The sequence below is a fragment of the Tiliqua scincoides genome, chromosome 1 (genome assembly GCF_035046505.1).
Source record: "Tiliqua scincoides isolate rTilSci1 chromosome 1, rTilSci1.hap2, whole genome shotgun sequence".
NCBI lineage: Eukaryota > Metazoa > Chordata > Lepidosauria > Squamata > Scincidae > Tiliqua > Tiliqua scincoides.
The window spans coordinates 303,952,346-303,963,564 of NC_089821.1; the positions used below are offsets into that span (position 1 = coordinate 303,952,346).

The following is an 11,219-nucleotide window of genomic DNA, read 5'->3' on the forward strand; positions in this document are numbered from 1 at the left end:
TAATATTAGCTAGGTATTTGGATCTAGGGAGGTCATATAGAGGACATTTTAATAAACAATGAGAAACATCAAGTGGGTGGGTGGATATGGGTGACACTTGTCAATCTGTTGACTAAGATGACTGCTTCAGATGACTGCATCCAGCTTCCTGGATGAACCATTGCCAAGCACGCTCACACCATCAGCTTCTGAAGGGAATAAGGTTTGCCTGAGAAAACATCAGCCTCTCCTACAACTTCCCAGGGCTATGTATGATCTGCATACCGTGAAACAAAGGCAGAATAATCCTCCCTCGTCACTTTTTGGTATTTGATTTACAGCCCAATCCAGTTCAGTGGTGGCACAGTGGAGCTGCTAGGCCCATGCTGAAATGGAGCAGGCTAGAGGTCCATTGCTGAAATTGAACAGGCTAGAGGTCTCCTGAGGGCAAGGGAGCATTTGTTCCCTTTTCCTATGTAGCACCCCAGCCTACTCAGGTCTACTCGAATCTGTGCAAACACTGGTGTAGAACCAAGTTGCTCCATTTAGCCCCCCCTCCCGGTCCTGAACTGTCCCTCTCTTCACTCTCCCCCTGCTCCAAAACACCCCTTGCCTCCATTAAACCCTCCCCGCCCCTCCCTTGCCCCTCCCCTGCCCGACGCAGCGCTTACCTACCCCAGCAGCCATCAGGCGAGATGCGGCACCTGTGGGGCCTTCCCACTAGTGCTGCTTACCCGTGTCAAAAAGTGTCCAGGTGTTGAAAAGCACTTTATGGTACTTTTACAGTACCCGATACTGGCACTGAGGCCTCATCGACCTTAGGATTTGGCTGCCCATGTTTTTTAACCTAGTTCCCAGTGGGCAGGAGGTCTGGTCTAGAGGGTACACCTTCCGTTTGCCTGAAGATAACATCCGAAGGTCGCCAGTTCGAGGCCACCGGCACCGCGAACGGCGAGACCTCGAAGCAGCTGGCAAGCCTAGCCGAGTTATGCTGAGTTATTCCACCTCTCTTTGGCCGCTGTCAGCCTGTGTGCGAGGAAAATGGAGGCCAGAATGTGATACCAGATCATTAAAGATCCATCTGAAATGTTGTGGTTCTTGAAAGACAGAACCTTCTTCAATTGTAAAAATCCTATTGGGATTTTGCTCTGCTGAAACAGAGATGCCTGCGTTGGGGATAATTGGGGATTTACTGATTTGTAGCTGGAGACGCCTGCATTGGCTCGGTCATGTCGTGAGAATTGATGATGGCCAGATCCCAAAGGATCTCCTCTATGGAGAACTCGTGCAAGGAAAGTGCCCTACAGGTAGACCACAGCTGCGATATAAGGACATCTGCAAGAGGGAGCTGAAGGCCTTAGGAGTGGACCTCAACAAGTGGGAAACCCTGGCCTCTGAGCGGCCCGCTTGGAGGCAGGCTGTGCAGCATGGCCTTTCCCAGTTTGAAGAGACACTTGGCCAACAGTCTGAGGCAAAGAGGCAAAGAAGGAAGGCCCATAGCCAGGGAGACAGACCAGGGACAGACTGCACTTGCTCCCAGTGTGGAAGGGATTGTCACTCCCGAATTGGCCTTTTCAGCCACACTAGACGCTGTTCTAGAACCACCATTCAGAGCGCGATACCATAATCTTTCGAGACTGAAGGTTGCCAACTAACCATTGGGATTTAGTATAGCCTGCCTATGTAAACCGCCTTGAATTAAAGTCTGAGGAGAAATCTGACAACCAAGAAAGGCGGTATATAAATACCTGTATTGGTGTTGTTGTTGTTGTTATTCTGGCCAGCCCACAGGTGTTCACATTTGATCCCTTTTGCATATATGCAACGCTGGGCAGAAATTACTTCATTGCCTCAAATGCCTTTTTGCAGAATGATGGTGTGCAAATAATAGTGAAAAAATAACATAAATCATAGAGCCAAAATAGCTTCTCCACTGATTTCAGTTGAGGACACCAGACTAAACGCTCACTCCTTTGCACCAGAAGACGGCTGTCTCCCCCAGAATGAAAGGAGAACTTCTGATGCAGAACAGATCCACGCATTAACTCTCGTAGTCTGGAGGTTGTGTACTTGAACAGTCAAACATTATTATTTTATCCTAAGTGGATTGCTGTTTCACCTTTTTCCAGAACTGCAAAAAAAAGGCCATAACCGCAAATACTTCACGGTGTACTTTTAAACTTAATAGCCCACATGGGCAACTGTCTGAATTACTGCCTTTTATTTTACAGCGAAATTAATATTATATACACAAGAGCACTTTTAAAACACCCGATAGGGTAAAAGAAATGATTGCTATGTTGAAAAATATAAATTTTTATGCACGGGAGTTATTAGCGCTGCCCCATTCCCTAGTCCATTAATGCGGCGTGCGCTGAAATTTTTTCCTTTGACCTTTTATTTTCAGATGTGTTGCAGCCTGTTATCTTCCAGCTTTAATAAAACCATAATTCACTCATGCTTTTATAGCCTCCTAATCTGTCTGTGTTCCTATATTATATTGGGTTTCATAATTTTTATAGGGAAATCAATAAAAAATCCTTTGCCTATCTCATTTAAATCACTGAATAATTAAGAAGTCTTTCTGATCCTCTACCCATTACCACCACCACCACCACTACCATCTATCCCACCCAAACCTTGGCTAATCTGTGAAAAAAAGATGGAGACCCAGGCATGTCATCATGAGGCATCTGAAGGTGTTTTCCTTTTTTCTTTTTTTTCCCCTTTTGAGCCGTTGAATATTAATTAGTCATTTCTTTTCCTCTTATTTATTTCTCTTTGGTGCATACCATCAAAATAATCTTGTGTTACTCCAGTAGGGGAAATCCAAATTCACTTATTTCCCTTCTGGGTGGCTACCGGCCAATGTAAATAATCTTAAAATTTACCTCTGCCTCCTTCTGATGTCTTGATTGCAGTTCTTGTTAAAGCATAAGAACATAAGAACAGCCCCACTGGATCAGGCCATAGGCCCATCTAGTCCAGCTTCCTGTATCTCACAGCGGCCCACCAAATGCCCCAGGGAGCACACCAGATAACAAGAGACCTCATCCTGGTGCTCTCCCCTACATCTGGCATTCTGACTTAACCCATTTCTAAAATCAGGAGGTTGCGCATACACATCATGGCTTGTACCCCGTAATGGATTTTTCCTCCAGAAACTCGTCCAATCCCCTTTTAAAGGCGTCTAGGCTAGACGCCAGCATCACATCCTGCGGCAAGGAGTTCCACAGACCGACCACGCGCTGAGTAAAGAAATATTTTCTTTTGTCTGTCCTAACCCGCCCAACACTCAATTTTAGTGGATGTCCCCTGGTTCTGGTATTATGTGAGAGTGTAAAGAGCATCTCCCTATCCACTCTGTCCATCCCCTGCATAATTTTGTATGTCTCAATCATGTCCCCCCTCAGGCGTCTCTTTTCTAGGCGTCTCTTTTCTAGCCTTTTAATAAGCAAGTTTACTCACAGTTTAAAGCTTTTTTCGCTGTTATGTTATTGTATCTAGGCCGTGGGAGGGGAAGTGCTTGGCTTTCCATATCTCCAATATGGCGACCGGGATAGATGTGATTCAGCACAAAGCAAACGGAGAAAAATCCTTGAAATTCCCTGTTTCAAAGGACTCCCCCGTCAAGCTCTAAGCTCTTTGTACCGTCTTCCTGGTACCGAAGCGTGCCTTAGTTGTTGAGGCACATGAAAAACACATCTATTTAGCAATCCCCCCGGGAGCACCCGAAGTTCATTGCTACTTCGCCGAGTGTTGGTTCTGCCCCCCTACCCACTTGGTACCCCTACCCACTATCCCTACCCTACCCCCTTTCCCACTTTTCCACTTGGAAAAGAGTGGAATAATGGCAGAAAAAGGCAGGTCATGCTCCAGAATGCCTTGCAAGGCAGGAAAGGAGGTAGCTAGTTGACTGTGAAAGCCCCACCAATAGCTAGTTTTTGGTCATCAATTCATGTATGAACCAGTGATTGAAAACCAGCACAGTAAAAAAAGCTGAAACATAATATGGAAAGTGATCAATCACCCAGAATTTCTCAGCACACTTCTGGTGCAAAACAGTGCAAAGGCAGACAGAGTCTTCTGTTCTTCAAACAGATGAAAAGAGACAATATGTGATGAATATATAAAGTCTGGGTTTTCATAGAGAGGAGATGAGGGCTTGTATTATTACAAATATTTTGCTAATATGAAGGGTACAATATATGGAAATGGGCTGCCAAGGGATATGCAAGTGAAAAAGGTTGGGAACCACTGCAGGAGATCCATGAATCAATCCACCTTTAAGGTGTCTGGTGTGTTAAGCCAGAAGCTCTACGTACAACATACAACCCATAACACATAACTGGGGGTGTGCAATTCAATTCACAGCAGAGAGATGCAGCTGCCTATATTTGCAACCCTTTTTGCTTAGAAGTAGACCCACTGCTTTCCTTGGGTGTTATTCTTAAATAATGGTGCACTGAATTATAGCCTGGGACTTTGCTTCAAATGCAAAGGAGGATCCCATCCTGGTGTTGAAAAAAACAGACCTGCTTTGCAAGCATTTGCAAAAGGGAACGAAGGAAGGAGAATAAAAGGTTAACTTTGACTGGAATTGCCCAGTTGCTGTAGAAACAAATGATCTGCATTGCTTCTAATGAGCAGTGCCTGCCTGCTGCTTGAGATAAAGGAAACTTTTCAGAGTTGAAAGATTTGGCCCTCTGATTGACCCGGAGATAAGTGAAAATTTGAGCTTGATTACTTGGCAAAAATTTTAGTACTATAGGTGAGTATCTACGGTATTTGTGCCAATAATTAAAGTTCATAAAACCATTTAAAAAGTGGATTCGGACTTGGGCAGCCCAATACACTGCATGTGGCAATGCAACATGCAGGGGCCCAGAGGGAGGTGGGGAGTGGGAGGAATGGGAGTGATGGGGACATGGAGGAGGTTGGATCAGACTCGGGAAAAGAGGTGGGTTCAGTGGCAGTAGTGCCCACTGAATCCTGACCCCCTTCCCAGACCTGATCTGCCTTCCCAGGTCAATACAGACCTGTGCCAGCAATATGGTTTATCTTGGAGCAAGGGATCAAATGTTGCTGTCGGGGCCCCTCCCAGATGCCCTGACCCCCCGACTTACCCGGGAGCAGGCACCCTATGCCCAGGGTGGGGAGGCTTCCCTGCCCTTGAAGGGGGCAAAGAAGGTTGGCTCACCCCAACCAGCCAGAGGGGGCTGGCAGGGCAAACAAGGAACATTGCAGGAAACAAGCCAGGAACAGGAAAGGCCTTTTCTGCCCCACCTGGAGGAAGGGGCGGGGCCAAAGGGGGCGGGCTTGCTCCATAAAACAGGGAAGCCAGGGATGAGAGGCAGTCAGTGTGAAGCAGGGAGCTGTGAGGTGAACAGCTCCTGCTTCTAGGCCAGGTTTGGCAGCTCTGCTAGGGAGGAGGACAAGGGTGCTGGAACTCCCTCCCCCTCCAGCTTATCTCAGGCCTCCCTAGGGGTGGAACAAGCCTGCTCCAGGCCCCTCCAGGGCAGGGACCCTACAGTTCCCTTAACCCAAGGCCGAAGCTCCCCCATGGGATTCAATGGACGTTCCATCTCCATGCGGGGAGTTGCAGTGGACTGGGCTGCCCAAGTCCTGATCCTTTTTACTTGTGGAGACACCACTACCCCCTGCTCCTTGGAGGAAAAACAGTATAAAAATGTGAAAATAAATCAATATTTCTTCATCATCAATATCATCCTGCTATTGAGCCCTGTGGGAAATCCTTCCACGTGCAGCCATTGCACCCAGCAAGGAAAGGTCGTCTGTCCAAAGTTTAACTCTAGATTTTAAAAATGGTGGCAGATGTATGGTTTAGACTTCCACAATTTTTTTGCCAGTGCCTATGGTCCCTTACTTGCGGCTCTCTCAATAGCCCCCTTCTTGAACGCCAGTGCCTAGATGAGAACAGGCGACATGAGATCCAGACCCTGCCATCTACTTCCTTGCTTCCCTTCCAATTTGTGTCCTGATGCTTCAGAGGGCTGCACAGCAAAATGAAGTCTGCAATAAAACCTCCACACTCTTTGATGCACCTGAAGGGATCTTTGATGCAGCAGATGTGGACTCAGATGGAAGCCCTGAAAGCATCTGGTAATGTACAACTCTGATCTGATGTATTTGTTCCAGTCCACAACATGGAGAGCTTAACAAGAGAGTCTTTGAAAAATACCTTTGGGCAAGTGGTTCCTTGATCTTGCTTAAGTATAATGGTAGCCTATGGGGAAACTGTAATGGATTAAAGAAAAAAAAAAAATCTATAGCAGTGCAGGGCAGCAGTTGATGCATAAATATTGCAGTAAAAACAAAATAAGTTAAGGTACCTTCCCTTCCCCCAAATTGTTCCATCTAATCCTATTTCTGTGAAAACTTCCACATTAAAAGATGTTTCTTTACTATTGTCCAGACATGGCCCCAACCTAGTGCTTTATACAGGGCCAACACAAACCCCAGCACCCCCACTCCCCTTCCAGTGCCTTACCATTCCACAGGTTCCCCATCACCAGTGGTGTAGCTGGAAGGACTGGTGTCCCAGGACACATCATCCACGGCCACCCCTTGACCTGCACCACTCCCTTACCTGTACACCTTTGAACGCAACCGGAGCCATGTTCCGATCATGTCCAGAGGGTGTTCAGAGGCCTTCTAAAGTCCTTAAAACATCACGTTTGGGTTTTACAAAAAAACAAAAACTACAACCCAACACACACACCACAACCACACACACACAAGTGACATTTTAAGGCAGAGTTTCTCAAACTGTGGGTCGGGACCCACTAGGTGGGTCGCGAGCCAATTTCAGGTGGGTCCCCATTCATTTCAATATTTTATTTTTAATATATTAGACTTGAAGCTACCATGGTATGTGACTGCATCTAGGGAAATGTTACAGCTCTGTACTTTTAACAGGCTATTATGCATATGCTTTTAACCATGGTAGTAAATGGGACTTACTCCTGGGTAAGTGTGAGTAGGATTGTTAAAAATTTACCTGCTTGATGATGCCACTTCCTGTCGTGACATCACTTCCGGTGGGTCCTGATAGATTTTCATTCTAAAAGAGTGGGTCCCAGTGCTAAACATCTGAGAACCACTGTTCTGAGGTATTCTGGAGGCTTCCTGAGGCCTGGGGACACCATGCATGTCCTCCAGATGTGATCAGACCACATCTGTGGTCATATTAAGAGGGGTACATGTCAGGGGGTGAAGAATCGGGTGGGCATGAGAAGTACCCTCCTTAGTTACTATTCACTGCTGCTGCTGCTCCACTCCCCTGAATTTAAAAAGAAAGAAAGGAATGGAATGGAAAATGGAAGTGTGGACTGCAAAGGGTAGACTGAGTATTGGAATCCTGCAGATTCCCGATCTCGTCTGATCTCGGAAGCTAAGCAGGGTCAGGCCTGGTTAGTACTTGGATGGGAGACCGCCTGGGAATACCAGGTGCTGTAGGCTTATACCATAGTCTTTCCATGCCCGATCTTGTCTGATCTTGGAAGCTAAGCAGGGTCAGGCCTGGTTAGTACTTGGATGGGAGACCACTTGGGAATACCAGGTGCTGTAGGCTTATACCATAGTCTTGCGAGACTGAAGGTTGCCAACCAGTACTGGAATCTTAAAAAAAAAAAAAAAAAAAGATTCAGTGTGAAACCAATGCTAGGATGGAAGGTCTGATGCAGAAACAATCTAAGCCAAGAAACTTCCAACAAACATAGCAACCCCATTCTGAAGTAGCACCCCTGACACCTTCCAACCAGCACCCCAGCGACATCCATTCATAGCACCCAATGAAAACTATTTTCCTGAAGCAAATAAAAACTAAGTTTGGTTATGCATTAAGGTTTAATTAATCATTAATATTGATGAAACACTCACATGAGTTTGCCACATATTTAATAATAACTTCCAAATGCTTTTTTTTCCAAAAGAATAAGGGGGGAAAAATAACATCTTAATAAATTTTGATAGGATTATCTATTATTCATTCATTCATGTATAATTCTCACCCCTCTTCATTCTATAGATGGAGGGTGATTGGGGGAGGCTCTTTGGGACTGATACCGCTCATAATTTTCATTCTTTGTGTATTTTTCTATTGCAATAAAGATATTTCAAAATTCTAAATGGGGTGTTGAGTGAACCAGATGTATCATTTAGGTCCATGACCCCAAAACCCTGAAAACAGGGTTATTGCAGAACCCACAGCAAGGTGATATGTTGCAAGCAAAACTGACCTCTTTTGGCCAGAGATTCTGGATGTCCTTGAAAGTGAAGGGTGACGTTCAGGCCATGAACCTGCTATTGAAGTATCTGGAGAGGGGTTGTGCTGTAGACCTTCCTGCTGAATTGTGTCTGCACTTGCTTCATCACTAGGGGCTACTTTTAATCAGAGAGGGGAAATTTTAATCAGGGGTCAAGAGTTAACCACCCTCATTGTTATCTTTTGAGATCTGATGGTTCTGGTACAGAATACTGTTGTCGGCAACCTTCAGTCTCGAAAGACTATGGTATCGCGCTCTGAAAGGTGGTTCTGGAACAGCGTCTAGTGTGGCTGAAAAGGCCAATTTGGGAGTGACAATCCCTTCCACACTGGGAGCAAGTGCAGTCTGTCCCTGGTCTGTCTCCCTGGCTATGGGCCTTCCTTCTTTGCCTCTTTGCCTCAGACTGTTGGCCAAGTGTCTCTTCAAACTGGGAGAGGCCATGCTGCACAGCCTGCCTCCAAGCGGGCCACTCAGAGGCCAGGGTTTCCCACTTGTTGAGGTCCACTCCTAAGGCCTTCAGCTCCCTCTTGCAGATGTCCTTATATCACAGCTGTGGTCTACCTGTAGGGCGCTTTCCTTGCACAAGTTCTCCATAGAGGAGATCCTTTGGGATCCGGCCATCATCCATTCTCACGACATGACCGAGCCAATGCAGGCGTCTCCAGCTGCAAATCAGTAAATCCCCAATTATCATCTTAAAAAAAAAATCTAAAAACTGAAGAAGAATCCTCTTGAATTAGACCAAATGCTAAACTAGTTCAGCATCTTGTTTCCCAAGTGGTCAGTTGCTTCTGGGGAGCGCACGGGCAAGGCATGAAGACAAGAGCTCTTTTGTGTCATCCTCTCCAGCAACCAGTATTCCGAGGACTATGACGTATACATGGAACATTATCAGTTGCAAGAGCTTTTCAGTTCATATAAGACTATAAGAACTCAACAGCCTGCTGGATCAGAGCAAATCCCCATCAAGTCCAGCAGCCTCGTTCCCACAAGCACACTGCTGCTTTATTCATTGAAAGTATTTTTACCTCACCTTTTAAAGCGGTTCATATCAAGACTACAAAGAGCAATCAATTAGACAACTACAGCAAAACAGCACAGAGAAAGCAGAGGGCCCAATCCTGTTCTGTAAAGCAGTCAGGGCTAGTCAGAGACTTCCCACCCATGTCATTAGCTCTCCCACTGGAGCAGGTAAGTCAGCAAAAGGTGTGGGGGGGGGAGGTAGGAGAAAGTGGAATGGGGCAGCGACGGGGTGGGGGAATTGGCGGAGCAAACCTGAGAAAGGGAAAGGTTCAAGGGCAGCAGTGATTGCCTAATTCCCTTCCAGATCCAATCCCATAGTACAGGTCCACAAGAACTTGTGCCAGCTATTTAGCTAGTACAGGTCAGAGTAGACCCCTCTGCACTGTGGAGACTTACCTCCGGGTAAGGGAATGATTGTTTCTTTACCCAGAGGAGATCTTGATCATGCAGAAGTGCTCTATAAAAGCTTATTATTGTTATTAAAAAGAGAGTCCTTCTTAATAGTTTCATATGCAATCTGTTCCCCAGATATAAAGGTCCAGAGAAAAGCTCTAATGAAAGAGACGATTGCCTTCTTTGTCATATTTGAAGAGGAATTGCAGAAAAAGAGATCTATTTTCTAATTTTTCTGGCCTATCAACCCAGCAGTTGCCAGCAGTATTTTCACTGGTTTCATAGCAGTAAATCTAGAGTCAAAGCACTTTAGTGTTGTTGTCACTTTTAATTTTGTTGTATAAATCTTATGTACCCTGCACCGCTATATGGTAATTCCAATCTGAAATAAAATAACCAGATTATAATATCATGATCCATATCCCAACATATAAATACATACAAATCTTAAACACATAAAACTCTCACTGCTATTTAGTTCATGATAGAATCCATAAATAAAGGCTGTTTTCCATTGTAATTTCTTATCTTAATGCTACTCTTTCCCTCTTCTTTCTTCTCATGGTTTATGAATCCGTTTACTGCAAGTGCAACAAACTTGCAAAAATCACACTTGAAGTTCGGACCGTTTATAGCCTTCTAAGCTGGCAACGCTCTTTTCTTTGCAATGGGGCTATCCCTCACAATGGGGCTACTAGATTCTGCGGCAGCTCTCGAGCCAGTGCAGAATTGGAGGGTCCTGTGTTGGACTGTGCGGCTTGACATGGGGCTCCGATTTGGTGGAGCTGAGTTCCACCGATCTCGTCCTCCTCTCGCCCTGCTCACTCCCCTGGCACGTGGGTAGGGAGTGAGCTAAAACAGGAATGGGAGAGCCCACTACGGGGGTGTAGGAGAAGATACAGGAGGAAAGGATGCAGGAGAAGGTGCAGGCAGGGGGACATGGCGGGCAGTCCAGCTCAACCTCAAGATTCACTGCCAATGGTGCAGATCAGCACCCTCCAGGCATAGTTACTGGGCTAATGAACCTCCCTGTTCCTTTTACCTACACCAATGGCTGGGCTGTATGCATATCTGCTAGGAAGTTCCATTGTGTTCAGTGGGTCTTACTTATGCATAACCATGCATAGGTTTGGGCATTAATAAATGGGCTGCCTCGGTGTGCCTGGATCAGTTTGATAGCATGTCCTGCGTGTATGTGTAAAAGGGTTGTAATTTTTAGCTCTTCCATCCTATTTCATTACTAGACGTAACGTCTGGGAAGCTTGCGAGTGGTACCATTTCCATCTCACCCCACCTGAACTCCACTGATAAGACTCAGCTATGTAGCCAAAGACCTTATTACTCTGTATTTCAAGCAGCTACCGGACAGCTGCATCAAAGCCACTGGGGTCGCAAGCCGACGCCAATAAAAATGCAAACCGGGTTGAAAACAGAGGTGCCAACCAAAATTATACCTTAAGACTAAAAGGGATCACGTGGATAGGTGGGCAGGGGGAAGGGCTGAAGCCGGAATGCTTGCAAAACCGCTTTGATGTG

At 45.9% G+C, this 11,219-nt stretch overlaps 1 pseudogene; it reads left to right on the forward strand.

Annotated features, from left to right (window-relative positions):
• Nucleotides 1-7,343: 7,343 nt before the first annotated feature.
• Nucleotides 7,344-7,461, forward strand: LOC136637885 (5S ribosomal RNA; annotated as a pseudogene).
• The last annotated feature ends 3,758 nt before the right edge of the window (nucleotides 7,462-11,219 follow it).